At 41.5% G+C, this 22,308-nt stretch overlaps 1 long non-coding RNA gene and 1 other non-coding gene across 2 annotated transcripts in view; both read left to right on the plus strand.

The window, feature by feature from the left end:
- The window catches only part of LOC104971213 (uncharacterized), a 32,464-nt gene extending 17,732 nt beyond the window's left edge, over positions 1–14,732 (plus strand). The window contains exons 2-4 of the long non-coding RNA XR_804856.3: positions 8,060–8,143; positions 10,694–10,763; positions 13,679–14,732. This is a non-coding gene — a long non-coding RNA (uncharacterized lncRNA). The remainder of the gene's footprint in view (positions 1–8,059; positions 8,144–10,693; positions 10,764–13,678) is intronic.
- Positions 14,733–19,313: 4,581 nt separating this feature from the next.
- Positions 19,314–19,385, plus strand: TRNAS-GGA (transfer RNA serine (anticodon GGA)). The gene has a single exon. It is a non-coding gene; the product is annotated as a tRNA-Ser (tRNA).
- Positions 19,386–22,308: the final 2,923 nt, after the last annotated feature.

A 22,308-nucleotide genomic window follows, 5' to 3' on the forward strand; every position in this document is an offset into this window, starting at 1 on the left:
CCATACCATTTCTGTCCTTTATTGAGCCCATCTTTGCATGACATATTCCCTTGGTATCTCTAATTTTCTTGAAGAGATCTCTGGTCTTTCCTATTCTGTTGTTTTCCTCTATTTCTTTACAGTGATCACTGAGGAAGGCTTTTTTATCTGTCCTTGCTATTCTTTGGAACTTTGCATTCAGATGCTTATATCTTTCCTTTTCTCCTTTGCTTTTTGCTTCTCTTCTTTTCACAGCTATTTGTAAGGCCTCTTCAAACAGCCATTTTGCTTTTTTGCATTTCTTTTCCATGAGGATGGTCTTGATTCCTGTCTCCTGTACAATGTCAGGAAATTCTGTCCATAGTTCATCAGGCACTCTGTCTATCAGATCTAGTCCCTTAAATCTATTTCTCACTTCCACTGTATAATCATAAGGGATTTGATTTAGGTCATACCTGAGTGGTCTAGTGGTTTTCCCTACTTTCTTCAATTTAAGTCTGAGTTTGGCAATAAGGAGTTCACGATCTGAGCCTCAGTCAGCTCCCAGTCTTGTTTTTGCTGAGTTTCTCCATCTTTGGCTACAAAGAATATAATCAATCTGATTTCAGTGTTGACCATCTGGTGATGTCCATGTGTATAGTCTTCTCTTGTGTTGTTGGAAGAGGGTGTTTGCTATGACCAGTGCATTTTCTTGGCAAAACTCTATTAGCCTTTGCCCTGCTTCATTCCGTATTCCAAGGCCAAATTTGCCTGTTACCCCAGGCGTTTCTTGACTTCCTACTTTTGCATTCCAGTCCCCTATAATGAAAAGGACATCTTTTTTGGATGTTAGCTCTAAAAGGTCTTGAAGGTCTTCATAGAACCATTCAACTTCAGCTTCTTTAGCGTTACTGGTCGAGGCATAGACTTGGCTTACCATGATATTGAATGGTTTGCCTTGGAAATCAACAGAGATCATTCTGTTGTTTTTGAGATTGCATCCAAGTACTGCATTTCAGACTCTTTTGTTGACCATGATGGCTAGTCCATTTCTTCTAAGGGACTCGTGCCCACAGTAGTAGATATAATGGTCATCTGAATTAAAGTCACCCATTCCAGTCCATTTCAGTTCACTGATTCCTAGAATGTCGATGTTCACTCTTGCCATCTCCTGTTTGACCACTTACAATTTGCCTTGATTCATGGACCTGACATTGCAGGTTCCTATGCAATATTGCTCTTTACAGCATCAGACCTTGGTTCTATCACCAGTCACATCCATAACTGGGTATATTGTTTTTGCTTTGGCTTCATCCGTTCATTCTTTCTGGAGTTATTTCTCCACTGATCTCCAGTAGCATTTGGGCACCTACCGACCCGGGGAGTTCCTCTTTCAGTATCCTATCATTTTGCCTTTTCCTACTATTCATGAGGTTCTCAAGGCAAGAATACTGAAGTGGTTTGCCATTCCCTTCTCCAGTGGACCACATTCTGTCAGACTTATAGTTCTGACAGAACTATAATTCTGTCAGACTTGCAGCTTTATAGTTCACCCAAAATTTGGAAAATTTTCAGCCTTTATCCCTTCAAATATTTTTTGTCTCCTCCTCTGCCCTTCAGGAACTATTACTATGCACTTATTAGATGGCTTGAAGTAGTCCCACAGCTCCCTGAAGCTCTGTTCACTACTTTAATCCTTTCTCCCCTCTATGTTTCATTCAGGATGGTTTGTCTTTTTGTCTTCAGGTTCATTAGTCTTTTTTTCTGTGATGTCCAATATGCTGTTAATACTTTGCAATACATTTTTTACCTTAGTCATTGTAGTTTTCATCTCTAGGAGTTCAATTTGCATCCTTTTCATGTTTCACTTCTCTACTTAAAATCTTTAATCTTTCCTCTAGCATTTTAAACATGTGGAATATGGTCATAAGAGCTGATTTAATATCCTTGTGTACAAATTCTATAATTTGTGTCAGTTCCGGAGTGGTTTGATTGATTTTTTTTTCCTCTTCATTTTGCTTTTTGCATTCCTGGTGGTTTTTTTTTTTTTAATTGCATATGATAAATTAGAATTCTACTTCGTTTGGTGCTGGATATAATTTCTTTTTATTTTTATTATTTTTTAAATTGATTTTTAATTGGAATAAAATTTCTCTACAATGTTGTGTTAGTTTCTGCTGTACAACAACATGAATCAGCTATATGTGTACATATATCCCCTCCCTCTTGAGCCTGCGTCCCACCTACCCCACCTTCTCACCCCTCTAGGTCAACACAGAGCACCAAGATGAGCTCCGTATTCTATATAGCACGTTCCCAGTGTCCATTTTACACATAGCAATGTATATAAGTCAATGCTACTCTCTCAATTTGTCCCACCCTCTCCTTCCCCACCATATCAACAAGTCTGTTTTTTTACTTCTGCATCTCCATTCCTACCCTGCAAATAGGTTCATCAGTACCATTTCCAAATATATATGTATTACTATATAATATTTATTTTTCTCTTTCTGACTTACTTTACTCTATATGACAGACTCTGGGTTCATCTACATCACTATAAATGACCCAATATTCTTCCTTTTTATGGCTGAGTAGTATTCCATCATATGCATGTACCACATCTTCTTTATCCATTCATCTGTCAAAGGACATTTAGGTTGCTTCATTTTATTGCTATTGTACTAGTGCAGCAATGGACATAGGGGTATATGTGTCTATAATTTCCTTTTAAATAAATATTAATGAACTGTGTTCTAGGATGATGGGTTACTTGAAAATAAACTAACCCTCTCAAGTTTTCCTTTTAAGCTTCGTTAGGTGAAACCAGAGCAGAGTTTGGTCCAGAGCTCATGTTCCTCACTGTTGAGGCAACACCCTTCTATATACCTAATGCTCCATGAATTATAAGATCTACAAGACTAGGCCCTATTTTCTGCCCTGTATGAGCACTGCTGATTGTTATCTCTGATACTTTCAGATGGTTCTTTCCCCAGCCTGTCATAGCTTCCTCACTGCTCTGCTCAGAACTCAGTTGAATCCTGGAGGGAAACCTTCTCTAGCACTAGAGTTTTTTCTCTGTGCAGCTGTTCACTTTCCAGTCCCATGGACTTCCCTGACTCCCATTCTGTTTCCTCAACCCTGGGGAAACTTTGAGGCTCTGCTGAGATCTCCCTTCCCTGTACCACAACTGGAAACAAATGAGGTGAAACCTACAACTGCCCCCAATGTATTGCTTAGAAAGATCTAGAAACTCTCTTTGGACAATAAGACGGGGCAATTGTAGAGTTCACTGTATTTGTTTCCTCTCTCTCGTGTATCACTGCATTCATTGCCTGATGTCCAGTGCCTTGACAATTCTTGCTTTCTGACTTTTGTTTGTGTATTTAGTTGTTAATGTGGAAGGGTAAACCTGCTCCCTGTTATTTCATTTGACAGAAACAGACGTCTCCTCAAGCACAGGTTTAAAGAATGGAGTTTATACAAATGAAAATATTACAAAATTATTGGCCTGATATCACATGAATATGGCAAAAAATCATGCAAGTGCTTTGTAAATGACCAAAGTTTAGAAAATACCTATTCACTCCAGATCATTCACTACACAAGGGAAATAACTGATGCCTCCATGAGCCACAAAATGCAGTGAAGCTCACATAGTTCCTTAGTGAGAAAAGTAAAACCATATTCACTTTTTCTCTCCCTGTGTCCAGGATTCTTGCCATTATTTCATTGTTTTAAGCTACCCCAAAGCTGCTCATTAAAAAAGAGAAATTTCATCTTCTTATAAAAATATACCTGATCAAATCCTCATCCCTTTGCATTTAGAAGTCATAAAACACATCCACTAGTTCAGTTTATTTGTATCATTATAAAAACTTTTTTTTCAACCTCTTTATAGACACTTTAGGCACAAAATTGTTCACATTCCTTCCACTGAAATGAAATACATTTGCAGTTCACCTGGTAAGAAAAGGGTTGCTGTGTCATGTGAAGTGATAGAATCTAACACTGACTTAAAGCCATCTCCCCTTGTAAACTGCTGCTTTTATGAGGAACTGTTTTTATGAGGACAGGTCAGTTGTCACAGAAAGCATACATCTGACCACTAGCTGTCCATCTGTGCAGGTCCTTTAATACACACCATAGGTTCGATCTCCTGGGGCCTTCAAAATGTCCATGGAAATTTATCAAATACTGTCAAATAAATATTTTGACATCTCAAAAAAATATGGGGGAAAATGAATTGGTTCCAAATATTAAAAAGAGAATCACAAAATTAAAACTAAGGGTTTTTTTTTTTATTGTTGTTAAATGCAATATGGAACCTGTGACTGCAAGCCAACTCTTACATTTCTATATGCATTTAATTAAATATGGATATCAGTTCATTTTAATATACTTGATATGTTGTAAGTGGGACATTCACAAGAATTCTCAGGACCACCAAAGTTCTTTGAAATGCCCAATATTGAATTTGCTATATGACATAGGAAGCTCGGCCTGGTGCTCTGTGACAACCTAGAGGGGTGGGATGGGGTGAGGGGTGTGAGGGAGGTTCAAAAGGAAGGGGACATATGTGTGCTTATGGCTGATTCATATTGTTGTATGACAGAAACCAACACAACACTGTAAAGTAATTCTCCAATTGAAAAAAAAAATGCCCCATATTTAGTTACTGAAATTCCAGAGTATTCAGTGTTACTTGTCACTTTTGCTTGGAAATAGTGATGAATTCCATTATATCCAAGTTTAGTTAAGGTTTTCTTTTTTCTTTTTACCAAATAGGGGTGTGGATTTAGTAAATTCCTAATTGGCTTGCACTTTTGTTTGTTAAATTTGCTTTTTCTGTGAAACCAGTTCCCAAACAAGATTAGAGAAATCCATATGCCAACAGAAATAGGTCTCTTTTTCAGTGCTCCTCTGTTGAAGACTTGTAACAGACCTTAATTATCCCCATGGCATCTGGAATGCAATAGCATTTATATTTCTTAATTTTTCTGAATAAAATTAAATCTGCTTCCTACACTCCTTCACCAAGGCTAATGAGAAGTTTGGTTATCAGGGCTTCATTACCACTCTTGGATCTTACAAGAACCCTGGACTCCAGGAAAATAGAGACTAACCCAACTGTGGTGGAGTATTTTCCTTATTTCACAGGCCTTTAAAGACATAAAAAACCACTAGTACTGCTGACAGTACATCAAACAATCCTTCACACCCTCACCAAGCTCAGCCAAGGAAACTTTTGCTGGGACCCTCATGTTTTATCTGCATGGTTCCTAGTTTCATAGGCACAGAGTCACTCCCATCTGAGGTTCTACCACCTCTAGAATATTGCATTGAGGCTGCTTCATGCCTCTGTCCAGGTTCAGGAAAACCAACCACCCTAGGTCAGGCTTCTTCTTTCATCCATCCACAGAGCATCAGGTCCCCATCTGATTCTCTTTTGGGCAACGTGGCCCATCCCCTTGATGGCCCTAGTGCGGTGTTTCTCCTAGTATGATCTATAGCAAATGGTACCCTATAAATCATCTGCTTGTGCTTAACCAGTTTCATAGGAAAAACAACATCCAAGCAATTTTGTTCCCACCCATTTCACAAATTGGAAATGTAAGATTAAGTATTACTTTCACAGCAGTCCCTTTATTGAGTTCTTTGCAACAGGGGTCCCCAACCTTCGGGATCTCATGCCTGATGATCTCAGGTGGAGCTGATGTATTAATAAAAATAGAGATAAACTGCACAATAAATGTAATGCACTTGAATCGTCCACGCCCCCAGGTCTGTGGAAAAATGTCTTCCATGAAATCAGTCCCTGGTGCCAGGAAGATTGGGGACCGCTGCTTTATAATAAACCAAAGCTTACCATGAAGCCCCTGATGGAAAAGGTGCCAAAAGGGCATGAGATGAGACAGAGTCTAAGAAAAGACTAGTGTAAAAGAAAAGCCTTTGGTGGTCTCACTGGTAGCATTAACTAATGAGAACTCTTCTAACGGGCTGCCACAGGCTCGTGTGTTACTCATATTGCTTTCTGTTTTTCAGCTTCCCCAATGAATAGAGTGCAAAGCAGCTGAAGAAGCAGCTTTATTACTCAAAAGGAAATGTTGACACACCTGGGGCTTTGAGTGTGTGAGATGAAGGGCCCAGCTTTACACCACTTAAAGTGATAACATGGTTGATGCTAAGTGAACTCATGTAACAAAATCTATTGTTTTTAAAAGCCCCCTGGCACTAGTCCTCATGAACATTCTGAGACATTTTAGGAAAAGCTAGGAAACATTTTTAAGAGAAAAGAGTGAGTTCAGACATGGGATAAAAGCTATCTTGTAAAACTTAAACTCATACTCTTTTCCCCGGGTAAACCTTCCCAGGAATATTCAAATTCTGCCTAACATGTTACAGAAGTATTTGTATGTTCCTTTTCTTCCAGACATTAAGGTAGCTAATACATCTGATATCAGGAATCATAAACTACCTTGCAGAGCCATTCAATACAACCAGGAACAAGAATGATTTTTTAAAACTTTTATTTGGCTGTGCCAGGTCTTAATTGAGGCATGTGGGATCTTTAGTTGCAGCGTGCAAACTCTTAGGTGTGGTATGCAGGATCTAATTCCCTGCTCAGGGATAGAATCCAGGGCCCCTGCACTGGGATCACAGAGTGCTAACCCCTGGACCACCAGGGAAGTCCTCGGGACTTTTTTAATGCTCCTTTCTTCTCAGTTCCCTAGCAAGCGGCACCATAGTGGTCCCTCTGTAACTGCTTTTGCCTTTTAATCCATCCTATGCAATTAACACCTCATTCTACCCAACTCTGTTCTCTATACTTGACTCTTTGACACTTTATTTTGCCTGTATAAAATACAGTTAATTATCACGCTGTCTTCTCACTAACTGCTATTTGAGATTATTTTATTTCGCTAACTAAATTTTAAACATCTTATGAACAGAAAGTATTGAAACTCTTTGGCATACCATAATAACTAAAAGAGGCCTGTGCTCTGTGTGTTCAGTCTCTCAGTCAGGTCGGACTTTTTTGTGATCCCCACGAACTATAGCCCGCCAGGTTCTGCTGTCCATGGGATTTCCCAGGCAAGAATACTGGAGTAGGTTGCAGTTTCCTTCTCCAGGGGATCTTCCCAACCCAAGGATGGAACCCAGGTCTGCTGCATTGGCAGATGGTTCTTCACCACTTGTGCCACTTGAGAACGCCTATGTACCTAATACCTATACAGTTATACAATCAATAATTACTTGACTCTAAGGGTCTGTTTAAATTTTTTTTAATTTTTTTTTATTTGACTGTGTCTGTTCTTAGTTATGGCATGTGGGATCTAGTTCCAGAACTAGGGATGGAACCCGGGCCCACTGCACTGGGAGTGAGAAGTCTTAGCCACTGGACCACCAGCAAAGACCCTGACTCTTAGGTTTAAACCATACATCAAAAATAAACAAAACTGCATTACTTCTTAGATTTTTTTCCTTCAAAATTAGATATAGCCTCAGAGGTACTGTAAAATATTAAGATTAGTTGTTGTGATATCTTTGTTGTGATTTTTTTTTTCTTTTAAAAGTCTGTTTTAGAAAACACGGGTCTGGAAAGTGTCATCACCCCCAGAGAGATAATGGCATCACAGAAGAGCAAAGCTAAAATGGATATTCACATTGACATAGAATTGCTTTAGTTCTAATTTGAGTTCTTAAATTGGATTTAAGAAGGATAGAACCATTTTGCAGGCCTGTGTGGAAGAGTTAAATCTGGGGCAGGTGGAAGACTAACCATACGAAGAACAAGACCAGGTCAAAGGTCTTCCTGTGAGAGAGGCTTCCTCACCCTGCCTGATGAAACGTTCAGTGTTTGTCCCGACTTTCAAAGCACAGAAAAGTGCCCAGCTCCACACAGGCCCCGGATCCTGTCAGCTCTGTGATTAGAGACCAGATCACTGAATTGTGGGCAGATGACCTCAGCTGCTGACTGAATCTGTCAGGTTCACTTTTTGGTGTCTTCGAATTCTTTTGTGAATAGCCAGTCTCTCCTTCCTTCCCTCCTGTCTGGTTTGCATCACTGACAAATTCCACTTTTCCTCTCTTGAAAAAGACATTCTTCCTGGGCCCTGCCCCTGTGGAACAACATAAACCACTTGGAGATGAGCTGGAATGCAGCCTTCATCATAAAACAATGGTAAGTGGTTGAGATAAAGCACCCAATAAAGCAGCTGGAAGGAGAAAAGGCAGAAAGAATGTGTGCTTTCTTCTGCAGCGGAACACCGCATCCATCAGCTGAAAAGGAAATCTGGGACCTGGCTTCAGGTTTTCATTAAAATGCAATAGGGCATCCGGAAGTCGGATTTGGACCAACAACAATGAGATATTTTTCTTATAGTTCCTTTCCTCTGAACAGACTTGCTATGGGCTTTAAAGCCCTCTCTATGACCAAATTGGGTGAAGTTGCTTTTTCCTCCTCTCTTTGATTGAACCTGGAGCTTTGGGTAGGGGAGTGAAGTAAGCAGAAATGAAATTGCCAAACTTATGGTTCTCAAGTAAATGAGATTTTCTCTAATGCTTACCAACTGTCACCAGGTCAGATGGATTTTTCTGCTTGAAGTCCCTGGATGCATTAATTTCTCTGCCGTCTTAGGGTATCCTTCTGGAAGCAACCCCAGCAGTCAGAAAAACATAAGAATAAAATGCATAGCACAACTGGTGCACAAAAGGACAGTAAAGAATAAAAAGTGAGGCGAGGGCAAGAAGAAAGTCTTCAGACAAGCATGTCATTCGCTTGGTTTTTGACTCAGAGGGCAATTCACACAGAGCTCGACTCAGACCTACAAGGAAATGGCATAATGTTCTGGGGTTGGGTCGGCTGAACTAGAAATCCTGAAAGACAATGGCATGTCCTCTTTCCTTCATTCATCTAGTGTGGTGACTTTAAAAAAAAAAAAAAAAAAACTTCCTGAAGCAAAGAAACCACAATATATATAACAGCTGACAGTGACCTCTCACTGGCTGAGCTGGAGTCTCGTGAGCAGGGGGCCTCCTCTCCCCACGGAGAAGCCCATACAGGCTTCCAAAAAGGTATGGGGTTGAAGGCATGAAAGACACCATTCTAGAGGGTGTTAGTAATCCAGGAAGTGGCAACACAGGATCTCATTTTTTTGAATACAGATGACTGACATCTAAGTTGGAGACCAAGGAGACATCTTCTGTAAGGCAGTCATGTACAATTTCTTACTCATTTTGGTTTCTTGAGCTAAAAATTAGTACCACTTTTAATAAATACCACGTCTTTATTACCTGCCGTCTAACTGCCATCATTTTCCTTCCTTCCTTCCTTTCAACATTTATTGAATGCCTCTAGTGTCCAAGGTGCAAGGCACTAGCTGGTTATTAAAAATATAAATAAGGACAGCATTAGTAGCAGTATGAGTAGCAGGTAGTATTAGTAGCAATAGTAGTAATAACTATAGCAAACACTTCTATAGCATTTGTTTGGTGCCAGGCACTACTCTAAGATTTTCAAATGTATTAAGTCATTCAATCATCTAAACAACATTCTAGGAAAGATGTGTATTCTTTCCAATTTACAGATGGGGAAACTGAGACACATAAAGATTAAGTAAACTGGCAGAGATCACATATCTAACAAGTGGCAGAGCAGAGACTTGAACCCAGGCAGTCTGGCTCCTGAATCTGTGCTTTAGGTATGATTGCTGCATGTGCACTATCTTTGGGATTTATTGTCTATGCTACAATATGGAAGTTTCTGCTCCTAGAGCTTTCAAAGTCTATCTCCTTTCTGGAACTTATAAAAGGACTGTGGGCATTGTATACACAAGAAAGGCTAATGACATTCAGGGACAACTGAAGGACAGTTGGAGATTCTCGACTATCAGGAGAGAAGAGAGGGTCATGGGAGGAGATCATGGAAGGATTGTGCCTTGCCAGTTAGGCAGGCAGGGGCTTTGGAGCATTGAGATTCAAGCTATTACTACAAATGTGACACACATATAACCATCCCTGTGTGAAGCGCGGGACTTACAAATTGCATACATAACATTTTGAATTTTAATCCAAATAAATGTGCAGTCTCTGTTATTTAAAAAGGAATGATGGCAGAGTTATATTTCAGTAGATAGATCTTTGGGGCCTCTGTAATTCATACTCTTCCATCTTTCTTAAGTTGCCAAACATTTATTAAACATTGCCATTCTTTACTTTATCTTCCTCCTAAACAACCACTAAATTATCTTGGGTACATGAGCCAGTTAAGGGTTACTGCAGGCCCAGAGAATAACAGGTCTCAGTATATTCCATGTTCCTGTTCAAACTTTTGCATATCTAATAAAAAGGGACAATTGCAGCTGACATCATCATCTCCTTCTTTCTTCCTGACATGAATGTGGAAGGGTTGTCTGGAGCAGTAGCAGCCATCTTGTAAAGAGGAGGAAATAACTATAAGGACAAAAAGAATACAAATAAATTAGATCCAAATGGCATTTCTGAGCAGTTAAAAAGAACAATGGTTCTACATCAAGCTTTCTTGTTATGGTAGATGCTACTGATATTTAGGCCACTTTTGAGTAATCTGTTCTTACAGCTAAACACCTTCTTAGCTAATACACAGGAATCATGGGAAACCCATAGCTGCTTTACCTTTCATTTCTCAATAAGAATCTGTTTTTTTAAGACAACAGCATGTACTTATATAATGAGCCAATATTTTTTATTCCAGAATGACCTTGACATGTCTCTTCACGGAAATTAATGTTGCCATCACAGCTGACATACATTTGGCAAGAACAGTAAGTCTGCTTCCATTCTTATCCAGTTTAGATTCTATGATCATCATTACAGTCAGCTTTGAAATGACCTTCCTCTCTAAGCCCCACTCCACTCTCATATTCAATTGACAAAACCCCAACTATATGCTTGGAGAAATCCAAGCATCCCCATCTCCTTGTGGGCAGCCAAGTTACTAAATGTAGACTGGTATCACGTTAGGTTCATACTTAAAAATCTCAAAAGGGCCCTCAACTCTGCACCCAAATTTAACTACATTTCTTTAGGGCTTACTTTTCCCCTCTCAGAGATGGCTTTTATGCCCTCTTCTCTCTTCTCCACTTTCTCATTTAAAAGCGTATCCCTTTCTGCTCCACCGTTGCTACTCAAGATGGTCTTTGGGCCAGCAGCATCAACATCACCTGGGAAACTGTTAGAAATGCAAAATCTCAGCCTCCCCCTTGGCCTGCTGAATCAGTCTGCCATTTAACAAGCTTCCCTGGGTGGGGTGAGGGGTGTAACAGGCCCATGTCCACCAACATGTGAAGAGTACTGCTCTTGACTTTACCCCTTCTTAAGAACTTTGTTCACTTTGTCATTCTCAGTCTCCTGAGTCTTCATTTACTTTTCCCTTAACTCCTTAATTCCTATCAGTAAATACCATCTAGTACTTCCTATCTAAGAAAATAACTCTCCAGTGCACATGTTTTTTCCAATGACTACTCCCTTACCCCGCTTCCCTTTACCAAGTCCTTGAATTAATTCTCCACATTTGCTGTCTCGACTTCCTCCTGTCCCATTCACTCTTGAACCCAATCTGACTTCTGCCTCTTCTATTCCACCCAAACAACCCTTGTGAAAGTCATTCATCACCTCCATATAGCAAAACTCAATGATCACTTTTCTGATCTCACCTTTGGGATCTCACAGCTGAGCTCTCCTTAATTTTCAGATACTCTTATACTCTCCTTCCAGAGCCTGCATTCTCCCGGATTTCCCCTTAGCGGCTTCTCCATAGTCTTTTTTTTTTTTTTTTTCTCCATAGTCTTTTTTGCTAACTTATCTTCCTTTGATGCTGAGTTCCTCAGTCTTGTCCAACTCTTTGTGACCCCGTGGACTGCAGCCTGCCAGGTTCCTCTGTCCATGGGATTCTCTAGGCAAGAATACTGCAGTGGGTAGCCATTTCCTTCTCCAGGGGATCTTCCCAACCCAGGGATTGAACCCAGTTCTCCTGCGTTGCAGGCAGATTCCTTACCATGTGAGCCACCAGGAAAGCCACCTCTCTTCCTTTACCTCACCATTAATTATTGCAGTTTCTAAGACTTAATCCTGGGTCTCTTCTCTACCTTGTCCTCAGGTGTACTCATCCCATTTCATGGCTACAATATCACCAAATGCTAATGCTTCCCAAATAATCTTCAGGCTCTGAAACCCTTCCTAGTATATCTCCATATTGATCTCAAAATTGTCCTCCTTAAAACTGAGATTTTGATTCCTCTCCTGCCTCTCAAGGGCTTCACTGGTGGCTCATTCAGTAAAGAATCTGCCTGCAATGCAGGAGACCTGTGTTCAGTCCCTGGGTTGGGAAGATCCCCTGGAGGAGGGCACGCAACCCACTCCAGTATTCTTGCCTGGAGAATCCCCATGGACAGAGGAGCCTGGTGGATTACAGTCCATGGGGTCACAAAGAGTCAAACACGACTGAGTGACTAAGCACAGTAAGATCAGATCAGATCAGATCAGTCGCTCAGTCGTGTCCGACTCTTTGCGACCCCATGAATTGCAGCACACCAGGCCTCCCTGTCCATCACCAACTCCCGGAGTTCACTCAGACTCACGTCCATCAAGTCAGTGATGCCATCCAGCCATCTCATCCTCTGTCGTCCCCTTCTCCTCCTGCCCCCAATCCCTCCCAGCATCAGAGTCCTTTCCAATGAGTCAGCTCTTCACGTGAGGTGGCCAAAGTACTGGAGTTTCAGCTTTAGCATCATTCCTTCCAAAGAAATCCCAGGGCTGATCTCCTTCAGAATGGATTGGTTGGATCTCCTTGCAGTCCAAGGGACTCTCAAGAGTCTTCTCCAACACCACAGTTCAAAAACATCAATTCTTCGGCGCTCAGCCTTCTTCACAGTCCAACTCTCACATCCATACATGACCATAGGAAAAACCATAGCCTTGACTAGACGGACCTTTGTTGGCAAAGTAAGGTCTCTGCTTTTGAATATGCTATCTAGGTTGGTCATAACTTTCCTTCCAAGGAGTAAGCGTCTTTTAATTTCATGGCTGCAATCACCATCTGCAGTGATTTTGGAGCCCAGAAAAATAAAGTCTGACACTGTTTCCACTGTTTCCCCATCTATTTCCCATGAAGTGATGGGACCGGTTGCCATGATCTTCATTTTCTGAATGTTGAGCTTTAAGCCAACTTTTTCACTCTCCACTTTCACTTTCATCAAGAGGCTTTTTAGTTCCTCTTCACTTTCTGCTATCAGGGTGGTGTCATCTGCATAACAACCTCTCAAAAACCTTTCCTCCCCTAGTTTTCTCCATCTTGATATATGATACCACTATCCATCTGATGATGTAAGCCAGAGACTTAGGAATCATTCTTGATGCCTCTTTTCCTCACCCCTACAACATTTATGTCAGTAAAACTACCTGAGGCTCAACCCTGTTTTTGGAGGTAAGCCTCCAAAATACATCTCACATTAGTCTTTATCTCTCTATTTCAACACCCTACCTGAGCCTCCATCATCTTTCACTTGAACCATTGCAAAAGCCTCTTAACCAGACTCCCTTCTTTACCATCTTGCCTCCTCTAATCTGTTCTCCATACAGAAACCAAACTAGTCTTTTGTTTTTTATTTACTTATTTATTAGGCTGCACTGGATCTTAGTTGTGTCATGCAGGAGTTTTTTTTTTTTTTTTTTTTTTAAGCTGTATACATCATGAGAAATGTTGGACTGGATGAAGCACAAGCTGGCATCAAGATTGCCAGGAGAAATATCAATAACCTCAGATATGCAGATGACACCACCCTTATGGCAGAAAGTGAAGAACTAAAGAGCCTCTTGATGAAAGTGAAAGAGGAGAGTGAAAAACTTGGCTTAAAGCTCAACATTCAGAAAACTAAGATCATGGCATCTGGTCCCATCACTTCATAGGAAATAGATGGGGAAACAGTGGAAACCATAACAGACTTTATTATCTTGGGCTCTAAAATCATTGCTGATGGTGACTGCAGCCATGAAATTAAAAGATGCTTGCTCCTTGGAAGAAAAGTTATGACCAACCTAGACAGCATATTAAAAAACAGAAACATTACTTTGCCAACAAAGGTCCATCTAGTCAAAGCTATGGTTTTTCCAGTAGTCATGTATGGATGTGAGAGTTGAACTATAAAGAAAGCTGAGTACTAAAGAATTGATGTTTTTGAACTGTGGTGTTGGAGAGGACTCTTGAGAGACCCTTGGACAGCAAGGAGACCCAACCAGTCCATCCTAAAGGAAATCAGTCCTGAATATTCATTGGAAGGACTGATGCTGAAGCTGAAACTCCAATACTTTGGCCACCTGATGTGAAGAACTGACTCATTTGGAAAGACCCTGATGCTGGGAAAGATTAGAGGTGGGAGAAGGGACGACAGAGGATGAGATGGTTGGATAGCATCACTAACTCAATGGACATGAGTTTGAGTATGCTGCAAGAGTTGGTGATGGACAGGGGAGCCTGGAGTGCTGCAGTCATGGGTCGCAAAGAGTTGGACATGAGTGAGTGACTGAGCTGAACTGAACTGATGTGAGATCTTGCTCCCTGATCAGGGATCAAACACAAGCTTCCTGCATTGGGAGCTCAGAGTCTTAGCTAGTAAACCACCAGGGAAGTCCCCCAAACTAGTCTTTTAAATATATAAATTTGATAAAGCATATGACCTGTGTAGAACTCCTCAATGGCTTCTCTCATTGCATTTAGAATAAAATTCAAATGTCTATGAACTGTCTGTATGAGGTGATGCCTGCCAACTTCTCTGCCATTCTCCCTCTCTCTCTCCTGCTGTATTTGGCTCCCCTTCACTTTTTTGGAAACCGTGAGTCTTTTGCACATCTGGGAAAATACTGTTTTCTCTTCCTGGGTCCTTCTAATCCTTTAGGAACCAGCTTAGATATCTCCCATTTATATACTCCTTCCTTGTCAACCGTACTTGAATACTTCCTGACACACATTCCCTTTACTCTCTGCACTGCACCCTCTTTCCTTTTTTTTTTTTTTTCCTTGAACTCCGTTCTATGTGGCATTAAGGAATGTGTCTGAACTAGGTAACATGAAGACTGTGGTGTGTATTAAAGGGCTGATCCCCACCTCTTGCTGGGAAAAAGGCACTGAAGGTAGCAATTCAACAGGACTGACTGGACTGGCTCTCTCCCACACGGTGTCACAGAAGGTTGAAAGCACTGGTGTTGGCCAATACACCCTGAGTCATTGTGCCACGAGGGCCAGTGAGCAAGACCTCACTCTTGTGGGGGGGTAGGCTTTCCCCACACTCAGAAGGCACTGCTAACAATCTGGGTTGCTTTTGGAACAGGAAGTAAGGCTTGGAGAGGTGGGCCTTAGACTCAGGAACTAGAAATTGCATGCCTTCCTTGGGCCTTGGCTCTGACTGCTGGACACACCTACTGAACTCAGAGCCCGTGCCAGCCCACACACAGGTACATGAGGCTCTGCTCACAGAGGCAGAAAAGGCTCCTCTTTCAGGTTTGAGAAGGAATTGTAAAGGGACGAGCAGCCTCTATTCCACCTCATGAGGCCAGACTGGTGTTTGATGCAGTGACTTGAAGGAGACAGAGCCCTGAGGCTTTAAAAGTGATAAGGCACAAAAGTGCTAGGGACCCGTTTCTCAGCAGTGGTGAAAGAGCACTCAGCAGGACCCAGTGTAACTGGGGACACTGGGGCTTCTTGTCCCCAGAGGACAAGAACCTGGTCCCTCTCATTACAACGCATTACTCAATATACATGAAATTATATTTCCAGTCATAGACTAGTGAGACCTCTTGTTTAAGGTGACATTTCTTGACTTAAAACTAGCATTCTGTGGTTTAATCAAAAATTTTAGATGCTGGAACAGAAACTCAAAGTAGCTTATGCAGAAAAGGAAACTTCTTGGCCCATGTACCTGAAAAGGAGTGGCTGGGAGCCTGGGGCTCAATCCTGTCAAGGACCCAGTGCAGCCTTCTCTCTCCTGGCTTTGCTTTTCTCTGTGTTGGCTTCATTTTTAGGGAGACCCCTCCTCCTGTGACAAAGATAATACTTGCCAGTCCTAAGTTTTACTCACCTTACAGTTAACATTCTCAAAGGAAGCCTTAAAAAGGGCTATGTCCCTGAAAGCTCTCACAAATATCCTGCAGAGGACTGTGATTAGCTTAGGTCACATGCCCACACCTGAACCAATCAGGTGCAAGCTAAAGGACTGGGCCAGCCAGAGCTGGGTACCAGAGGAGGTGAGACCATGTGGTCAGAGTTGTTGTTGTTGCTCAGTCGCTAAGTCGTGTCCAACTCTTTGTAACCCCCATGGACAGCAGCACACCAGGCCTCCCTGTCCTTCACTATCTCCTGGAGTTTGCCCAAGTTCATGTTCCATTGGATCGGTGAATAGGTGGTTGCTATTCAACCATCTCATTCTCTGCCACCCTCTTCTCCTTTTGCCTTCAGTCTTTCCTGGCATCAGGGTCTTTTTCACAGCAAATAGAAAAGGGAAAAGTGCAAACAGTGGTTGGAGAGTGCCCCCCAATAGAGGAAGGGCAGCTAGCTCCTGAAATGAAAAGATGCCAGAATGACAAAAAGCAACATGTCTTTTTCAGTGAAGAGCATATAAATAGCTGAAAATTTAACCAAAAGCTTTACCAGTAGAAATGAAGATGATATACAGATATGCAGATACCTGTGCAGAGGAACTAGGAAGAAGGAAAAATAGGAAAAAAGGGGGAAAAGAAAAGGGATGACAAAAAGCAGAAAAAAATTAAAATGTTGTGATTTCAAAAATAACCAAAGAGCCAAGCATATGGTTGAAAATATACTATAGACTAAGTCGATCCCTGTGGTTTCTGAGAGGTATAAAAATGATTCCCAGAGCTGACGCCCTGGGATATACAACTGAAGACAGTGTCACTCCCTTCAGCTCCAGGGGAGGAAAGGTGGCTATTCAGACTGGAATTTGAGATGCCGGGAGAAAAGTCTTGCATATGAAATTCACAGATTTTTAATTTGTCCTCTATTATGCCCTGAAAATTGCATTTCTATGCAGGATATCTATATTTTAAGATATTCTTAGATGTTCCAGGAATGGCAAATAGGCCAAGAGCAGCAACTTTCCCTGAAGCAAGCTACCAGCAGGATTTATAAATGATCAAACTAGCAGTGTTTTCCACCTAATACCCAGGGTGATCACAGACTGAAAGAAAGACTCTCCACGTTGGTGATGATCTTGAGATGCAGTCTGGTGAGGTCTTACCACAAGTTTTAAATCAGGCCTCAAACTGCTACCTCACCAGTCAGTCTCTGGAACAACAGCCTGGCTGTGGAATACTATTACAGATAAATACTTTAAATGAAGACAGATTTCATAGACCAGAAACCATCCAGTAGTGAGCGTATCTTCACTTCTGAATCCCTTAAAAATAAGGAGGGACAGACTACTAGGAAGGAATGTACAGAGAATGAAAAAGATTTTAGAATATATTACCATGGGCACCTTATTTTTTTTTAAAAAAACCTGCGGAAATCAACATAGCAGCACAGTAGACAGGAGACTGGCTGTCACGTGACAGAAGAATGAATGCGAAAAAGCCATCATGGCAGCAGAAAGATGTATTTTATTTTCAGCATTTCCATTCATCATCTTCCATCCACAATCCCTTGGTCCCTTGTCGACAGTCATCTTCGTGTACAGGATCTGCAGTGCTGGAGTTCTCCCTGGTCAGCAACTCTTTTGGCTGACACAACATCTAGCAATGTGAAAAAGAGCAAAAAGTCTGGAATGGGTGAGGTGTGTCCACAGGGCCATGTGAGTGGTGGAAAGGAAAAAAAGGAGAGTACAGGTGTGTCTCAGCCAACCCCTCGGGGGTCTAATCAGTTCTTCGAGAAATCATCAAAACAACTATTTGATTAAACACCAGCCATCATCACTGTTAAATCATTTTCTAGGCGCCACTCATCTTTCAACTTCAAGAGCTAGGACACTGTATCACTTGGTTCTGAAAATACAATACTAGGAAATACCACATCTTGCAGATTCAGTTTAATCAGCCCTGTCTTGAAATAGCTGTTTACCAATTTTGCATAATATAATTAAATGCCCAAACACTATATTTAAGAAACATTAAAACTATCATGTATGTTATGGGAGTTGGGAAATTCCCAATTTAGAATGTCTAATAGTGTTGCAAAAATAAGATTCTCCATGAGGACAGCAAAGTGGAATTGGGAATTATAAAGTATGGTTCCCCTGCTATTAAGTATTACAACTCACGAAGAATACAAGAGGCAGGAGCTCAAGGAGGCTTAAAAATCTGGTTCAACACTTCCTCCTTTAGTGAATCTAATCCTGAAAAACTGATTTTGGTATTAGGTTTCAGAAGCTCCTAGCTATAAGGGTTTTTCAGGAAGAGGAAGAGGATGTGGTAGAGCAAGCTGGTCATTTCTTCCACTTTCCAGACTATCCTCTGATATCTGCCATCTCCCCACTCCCTTCACCATCAGGTAGGGAACCTTGAGGTCTTTGATTTCTTCCTCTTCCCTAAAGCATATCTTTGACAGGCTCATATCTAAACATTCGCATCCATTCCATATGGCATCATCCTGGTAAGGCCCGTGTCATGTGAGGCTGTATCTTCTCTAGCCTATTACAAAGGGTCTCTCAACTAGTCTCCTATCCTTCAATATCATTTTACTACAGCCTTTGCTATTCATGCTATCGAGTTAGCTTCTAAAATGTATATTTCATTCCCACCAGCCCCATCTATATACCTCAGATGCTTGTAGATGAAATGCAAGTTTCCATGCCTGTTTTTTAACGTTTTGAAGATTCTGGCCTTAAATACCCTCAGTCAAATCAATCTACTTCTTCTTCCTTAATAGAGTAGGTAATTAACCTGGCACAGTGCTTGGTGTATATAAGGGAGAACAAGAAATATTAGCTTACCCCCCCCCCTTGGAATAAAAGAAAGCTATTATTCCTGGGCTTTCCAAGTGGTGCTAGTGGTAAAGGATCCACCTGCCAATGCAAGTGACGCAAGAGACGTAGGTTTGATCGCTGGGTCAGGAAGATCCCCTGGAGCAGGAAATGGCAACCCATTCTGGTATTCTTGCCTGGAAAATTCCATGCACAGAGGAACCTGGTGAGCTCTGGTCATGGGGCCACAAAGAGTCGGACACAATAACACACAAACACTGATGGCCTATGTGGGATCTCTCTCCTCACTCTACCTCACACTCCTAGACCTTTGCCCATATCATCCCCCTCTCTAATGTTCTCCCTTCTCTTTGCCACTTGGCAAAATTTGAACTTGCCTCTAGGGCTTCCCTGGTGGCTCAGAGGTTAAAGCATCTGCCTGGAATGCGGGAGACCCAGGTTCAATCCCTGGGTTGGGAAGATCCCCTGGAGAAGAAAATGACAACCCGCTCCAGTATTCTTGCCTGGAGAATCCATAGAGGGAGGAGCCTGGTAGGCTACAGTCCACAGGGTCACAAAGAGTTGGACACAACTGAATGACTTCACTTTCACTTTCACTAGGAGATCAAGTTCTATCTCTTCCATGAAGCCTTTTCTACTCAGACCACTGTGGTTATTCTCTCTCTAAATTTCTGCAACAACAGCTTGTTGAAAGCAATATTTGGTTCCCTCCCAAGTGAAAGGAAGCTGGTATATGTACCCACCAACTTCCATCTATCATTGGTTGAGATCTGTTCCCAGGAACATCGATGCTTGGCATTTTGACCTGCCTCATGCATGAGGTAAGAGGAAAGTCATCAGACAGAAAGCACCAGGTCTTGCAATAGAACTCTGCAGGAATATTGTGTGCCCAGGGACATCCTTTCATGGTGTTAGGTGTAGAAAAGTTTTCCCAGTGAATTTCTTGGGTTTCAGATACACCTCTGTCTGCCCCCATGTTTCTCAGTAACCATATCCCATCAAGGTGTCAGTGTAAGTATTTAACTCTAGTAACTCCTTTCTCTACCTACTGCACCACAAGCAGCAGCAGCCCTACACACTCAGCAGCAGTGCATTAGTATGATGTTCTGTGAAATATCAATACAATTGATATTTTTGGATTATATTCTGCCAGAGATCTGAACAGTGCATGTAGCCCTTGGGCAAGAATCTATTGGTTACAGTGATTTGTTTGTCCCAGGTGAATGAAATATTCTGGGTTTCTACTTCCTGATGCAGCCTGAAGGGTTTATGTACTAATAAATGGTTACATACCAAATACAAGACGCTCTGGTGCTGTGTTCTGGTAAAAACATTGTATCCCGCACAGTTACTGTGATTGAGGTTATTAAGTTTGTGGAGGTCCTCCATGATTCGCCATGGTCTATCTGTTTTTTTCAAGGACTACATTAGTATATCAAATATGAAGCTACTGTAGGAAACACAGAACACCTGGGTTTATCATCTGCCTGAAACATATCTACAGAATCTTTGAAATCTTAATGGAGATACTAGGAATGAAAAATAAAGCTTCCTTCAACTGGCAGGTATTGGAGACTGGATCCACCTTGGTTCAGTCTGTGAGTTTGTTCTGGGAAAACTACCAGAATACAGACTGCACCAGAAACACAGTATCAACCCACGCAGAATAATGGAGAACTACACTGAATTGTTGTGTTTCATTTACAGTAATAAATCTTAAAAAAGAGCAGTGATTCATGCGAATGGTAGGCACCATTACTAGAAACAAGGTCTTTGAGATTCTCTGGTTATATGTTGCTAAACTGTTAAAAGGAAAAAAAAAAAGTTACCCATGTCAGAAGCAGAGAACGCTTGAAGAGATATGGGGCTGGGACCTCAAAGTATGAAGCAAAAATGGTACAAGCCTACATCCTAGTCTCACTCAGGAAGAGTATCATTTGTCACCTCTGGACCAGGCTAAAGCTTACCCTTGACTATTGATGGCGTTAGGGCTTCCCAGGCAGTGCTAGTGGTAAAGAACCTGCCTGCCAATGCAGGAGACATAAGAGACACAGATTTGATGCCTGGATCAGGAAGATCCCCTGGAGGAAGGCACGGCAACCCACTCCAGCATTCTTGCCTGGAGAATCCCGTGGACAGAGGAGCCTGGCAGGCTACAGTCCATAGGGTTGCAAAGAGTCAGAGATGACTGAAGTGACTTAGCATGCACGCACACAACTGAGACTTTGGGGAATATACTAATGGATTCTGATATCATTTTTCTGGTGGAGATAAAAGGCCAGGGTTGGGCTTTCCCTGGGGAGATATGTTGTTTCCACTGAGTGGTCCTGGGAAGAGTTAATTCCTAGGATAAAATAAAGACTAAAGAAAGAGTCAGGCTCTCAAGGAATTAATACTTTGAGAAGGAGATAAGCAAACAAACAAATGATCATTAAAATAAATAATTAAAAGCAAGAACAAGAGAACTGGGTTATTATTATTTCATTACAAGTTTGGCTGCCCAAACAGGTTTAGCCTGAAAGCCTACAAACCAGTTCCACAGAAGGGAAACATACAACCCATATCAAGGACCCATAAAACTAGGAAGCAACCATTTTACCCTGCAAAATAATTTCCAAGGTGATGAAAACTATGCCAAGAAGAAGTGAGCTAAGGAGCAAAAGAGATCAAAACAGAAGCAGTGGTTATGTTGGGTTTACACTTCACAAGATCTCTGATGATTTCTGATCACAAGATTTCTGATGGAAAAAAACAACTCTAATTGACTGTCACATATTTATATTAATGCTGCTGGAGGATTCCTGAGATGCTAAATAGCAGGTTGCTATCTGACCAGCTTTAGGGACTTGTTTGAAGGGACACATCTGTAACTAGTACTCCCCTAGTTGTATCACCATCCTACTGCTCTTAGGGCCAATGGGGGCCTCTACAAGGTATGGATTTCTGCAAGCTATTCATCAGAATAGGAAGTTTTCTCTTCACACATATTCAGTTCGGTTCAGTTGCTCAGTCATGTCCCACTCTTTGCGACCCCATGAATCGCAGCACGCCAGGCCTCCCTGTCCATCACCAACTCCCGGAGTTCACTCAAACTCACGTCCATCGAGTCGGTAATGCCATCCAACCATCTTAGGGACCTTTATTTTGCAATATTATTTGACTTGGTGTATCCATTGATTTCTAAGGCAAATATACCTACTATAGTTAGTTAGTAGGTATATGCAGATGACACCACTTAAATGGTAGAAAGCAAAGAGAAACTAAAGAGCCTCTTAATGAAGGTGAAAGAGGAGAGTGAAAAAGCTGGCTTAAAACTCAACATTCAAAAAATGAAGATCTTGGCATCCAGTCCCATCCCTTCATGGCAAATAGATGGGGGAAA

Source organism: Bos taurus, chromosome 2, assembly GCF_002263795.3.
Source record: "Bos taurus isolate L1 Dominette 01449 registration number 42190680 breed Hereford chromosome 2, ARS-UCD2.0, whole genome shotgun sequence".
Classification (NCBI taxonomy): domain Eukaryota; kingdom Metazoa; phylum Chordata; class Mammalia; order Artiodactyla; family Bovidae; genus Bos; species Bos taurus.